Genomic DNA, 4,924 nt, shown 5'->3' with positions numbered 1-4,924 from the left:
TTTTGAATTTGTAGGTGCACTGGGTATCCTGATCAGGTTCAAACTGTGTTGGGCTGAATGTGGTCCGGAGTCCGTGTGAGATCAGATGGTTCCATAGGCAGTTCTGAGGAATAGCTGATTTTGATGAAGGGCTTCTGCCTGAACATCGATCCTGATAAAGGGCTTATGCCCAAAACATCGATTCTCCTGCTCCTGGGATGCTGCCTGACCTGCTGTCCTTTTCCAGCAATACACTCTCGACTATTAATACTCAAGAGTGCTTACATTGACTGGTCAGTTGAGCACCTATTAAGACACACTTACTGATTTGGAACATGCAGTGGAGTCGGGAGATGTATACCTGTCATGTTTGACTCTGTGAAGAAATCTATCCCATGGAAAGATTGGCTCCAGTTTGTCCCTTCCCCAGGAGGCTGTCAGGACGATAACATGGGAAACAGAGAATGCTTGTCCAGTACTGAAGGTCGAACAAATTGGGAAAATGAGAGTTTCTGATAATGTCTTACAATCCTGGTGGCTTTTGGAGGTATTTTTGAAATTGTCATGGTCTGTGTGACCCACTGATGTTCCCAGGGCCGGGCCACACCACAAATGGCAGGATGGAGAAGGGAATGCAGACATGGGTTATATCCCTACCATAGAGTCACAGAACCTAACCGCATGGAAACGGACCTTTCCGTCCAACTCATCCACGCTGACCAGTTATCCCAAATTGGTGAGGCCACTTCTGAAATATTGTGTTCAATTCTGGCTTTCTTGCTGTCAGAAGGATGTTAGAGTTGAAAGGGTTCAGAAAAGATGTGCAAGGATGTTGCCAGGCTTGGAGGGTTTGAGCTCTAGGGTGAGTCATAGAGCCTTAGAAACATGGAGATGTACATACGGAAACAGACCATTCATTTCAAATTGTCCATGCTGACTAGACATCCAAACCTAAACTAGTCCCATTTGCCAGCACTTGGCCCATATCTCTCGAACCCTTCCTATTCATATACCCATCCAGATGCCATTTTGAATGTTGTCATTGTAGCAGCCTCCACCACATCCTTTAATAGCGCATTCCATACATGCACCACCCTCTGCGTGAAAAAGTTGCCCCTTAGGTCCCTGTTCTCACCGTAAACTTATGCCTGCTAGTTCTGGACTCCCCCATCCTGGGAAAAAAAATCTTGTCTATTTCCCCTATCCATGCCCCTCATGATTTTATAAACCTGTATAATGTCACCCCTCACCCTCTGACACTCCAGAGAAATTAGCCCTATATTGGTCAGAGCATTGAGTATATGAATTGGGAGGTCTCTGTCCAATGGTCACTTACTGTTCCCTTCAATAATTCTATAATTGGAAGTATATGACATAGCTAAAGGACAAAAATACAACAGATAATTGTATTTGAATCTCAGAGGCTAGCACATTGAATATATCACCATTTAATAACACTCGATATATCTCTGTCCCTTCTCAAGTTCCAGTCCTGATAAATGCCTTGCGGATCTGAAAGCCTTGAGAGACTGAGAGAATCTGAAACCCCTTCTATTTGATTAACTTCCTCTTTTTCCAGCTGCTATATTGAATAGTTTTACACCTCCCCCTCTCATTCCCCGTCTCCAAGCCAGGATGACGAATGGAAAGGGGAGACATTGATTTGTTCGCAGATGTTTCCCAAAGGGAGGGAGTTTCCCTCTGAAACTGGCCTCGACCCGCGTTGTGACGTTCACGATGGAGGGCGGGGCGTCCTGAAGGAGCCAATAGGAATTGCAGCGCCAACCGGTGATGTCGCTGTGTTCTAGGTCCTTTTGGCCAACGGCCCGTACGTCGCACAAAGACATGAACCATACTTGTCGACTGACCAATTGCAAACCCTGGAGAACCAGAAAGGAGTCCTCCTGCCAATCAGAGCTCACCTATTGTCCAAATGAGCTCGGGAAGCTGCTACTACTTCTCTGAATGAAGATAGAGCTTCAGCCCAGACTGCAACTTCCTTCCTCTGTCCAACATCTGTGAGTACGGCACTTTCTTTCTACACCCTTCCCATCCTTTTCAATTTCTTTTCTCATTCTGGGGTTAAACTGATATCCCTGCCCTACCTCAGCTCCTCAGAGCACATCTCTGTTATGCTAATCCCAGTATACAGGCGTATCAGACCGGTTCTGAAGCAGGTAAAACCAGGCCAGGTGGAGCCATTTCTGCTCTTCAAGACTGTTTTGAGCGCACTGACTGGTGGGTGTTCAGGGAGATGACAAATGATAGCGATTCCATCAATTTAGAGGAGTACATGGTGTCGGCTATTTCCTACGTTAGCAAGTGTATTGACGGTGTCATTTTGTCCAAGACCATCACTTCTTGCCCCAACCAGAAGCCATGAATGACTGCAAAGGTGTGTGCAGTGCTGAGGACCTGCGATTCTACCTTCATAGCAGATGACAAGGCGGGCCTAACAACAGTGAGGGCCAACCTGACCCGGGCATCAAAGAGTCAAAATGTGCATACACACAAAAAATACACAGCCACTTTCAGGACAGCAGTGATAAACTGAGCGTGTGGAAGGCCATCCAGGCCATCATGACCCACCGAACAGCATTGTCTGGTTGCGCTGGTGGTGCCTCCCCACTGCTGGATGAGTTGAACAACTTTTTATGCATAGTTTGAGGCACACAATTATGTGGCAGCGAGGAACTCCAACTTCCCCGCCCCCACCAACCCACCTCCCAATTCAGTCCCTCACGACCAGATTGTGCAACAGTTTCTTCCCCCAAGCCATCTGACTCCTTAACACTGTATGATTGGACTCTTTTTCTATCTGAAATTTTTTGCACAACTTCGAATTGCTGCTAGAAAAATGTCTATTCTTTATCATTCTTTTATTATGCTGTAACTTGTGTGTTTTCTACTTCTGGTCCCTCGAAGTAGAGGAGATGACCGAAACACTGGAAGCTGGTGAGAGAGCGTTCTCAAAATTAATCCTGGGAATTGACGTGTTTGCAAATGATGCAATGTTGAGAAGCTTAGTTGAGCATTCGTTCGAGTTTGGAAGAATGAGAGGAGATCTTGAATAAATATCAGAATCTTAGTGGGCCTGAAAGGTTAGTTGCCAAAAAGGTAGTGTTCATTTTTGGGAGAGTCTCAGACCAGAAGGAATAGCCTCTAATCTTAAGTGTCCGCATACTTATGATGGAGATGAGGTGGATATCTTCTCTCAGAGGGCAATGAATGACAGGGCTATTGAATTTCTATCACTAAGTATAGTCAAGGCAGATGGTGGGCAGAATTTTAGTCAATAAGTGAATCAATAATAAGGCATGAATGTGGATTTTTGGATTATAATATTAGACATTATGGTAATAAATGGTGGAGCAGATTCAATGGGCTGAATTGTCTGTTTTGAATTTCTATCCTGTGCAGATGGTGATGCTTCCTGTAATCTCCTTTTACAGGATATGAGAAAGGGAAGGAATTGCAGCCAGAAATATCAAAACAAGATCTGATAGAGACAATCATCATCAGCCTTTGAATCTGTCAGGATTTATTATTTCTCTGCTGCCCTGTCTGCTTCAAAAGGTTTCCAACATCAGTGAGACTGAGGCACACAGACCTGAGTGAGAGTGTCGCAGTGAACTGACTGTGGGAAGAGCTGTAAGCGGATACACAGCCTGAAATAGCAACATCCCATTTGCAGTGACAAGAGACAGAACACATTCTGTGTGTGAGTGGTCTTTCAACTGATTGTCAAACCTGGAGAGAGACCAGGACTTCCACATGATGGAGAAACCATGGAAATGTGAGGATTGCAGGAAAGAATTCAAATTCCTGTGTCTGCTTGATTCCCATCATCGTGGTCACACCGGGGAGAAGCCATTCACCTGCTTAGTGTATTGGGAAGGCATTCGTTCACCTATCCACCTAGTGACTCACCAGCGGGTTCACACCGGGGAGAAGCCATTAGTTTGCTCAGTGTGTGAGAAGGACTTCACCCATTCAACTTCTCTGCTAACTCACCAGTACATTCACATCAGCGAGAAGCCGTTCTCCTGCTCCACCTTCAGGGAGCACAGATTCCTCTGCCCCGCAGATACACCAGTGTGTTCACACCGGGGAAAAACCATTTACCTGCTCAGTGTGTGGGAAGGCCTTCAGTCGGCCGTCCCATCTGATGAGACACCTCTTCAGCCACACCGAGTAGAGAGATTTTAAACTCTTTATGTAGATGTGACGTGTATTAGTATTCAAGATAGCACACATTCACTGGTCAGTTGAGCATCTATTAAGAGACTCTTAACAATTTGGAACATGCAGTGACATCAGGAGGTATATACCTCAAATGTTTGACTCTTTGAAGAAATCTGAGTTGGAAAGTGTGGCACTATAAGAAGTACAGCAGGTCACGCAGCATCCGAGGGGCAGGAGAGTTGATGTTTCGAGCATAAGCCCTTCATCACATTCCAGTGCCATACTTTTTGACACTGACTTTCTAGTATCTGCAGTCCTCGCCTCCTCTGAGTCTGTGACAAAATCTGCCCCGTGTAAAGATTGGCTCCACTTTCTCCCTTCCCAGTGAGGCTGTCAGGATGATTACATGGGTAAAAGAGAGAGCTCTTCCAGTTCTGAAGTTTGGACAATTAAAATTAGGAAAAATAAAGTTTCTTACTGCGGCTAGCTTATGTGAGAAATGCCTCAAGATATTTGGACATTGTCAGAGTCTGGTGACCAACTGAGATCCATGGTTTGAACCACACAACAAGTGGCAGGATGGAGGGGGGAATGTAGACATGGGTTATGTCCCGACCATAGAGCCATAAAACTCCACTGCACAGAAACAGACCTTTCAGACCAACACGTCCATGCTGACCAGATGTCCCAAATTGATGAGGCCATTTCTGGAACACTATGTTCAGCTCCAGTCTCTCTGCTTTGGGAAGGATTTAACACT

The sequence above is a fragment of the Hemiscyllium ocellatum genome, assembly GCF_020745735.1.
Source record: "Hemiscyllium ocellatum isolate sHemOce1 chromosome 27 unlocalized genomic scaffold, sHemOce1.pat.X.cur. SUPER_27_unloc_36, whole genome shotgun sequence".
Lineage (NCBI taxonomy): Eukaryota > Metazoa > Chordata > Chondrichthyes > Orectolobiformes > Hemiscylliidae > Hemiscyllium > Hemiscyllium ocellatum.
This window is presented reverse-complemented; position numbering follows the sequence as displayed.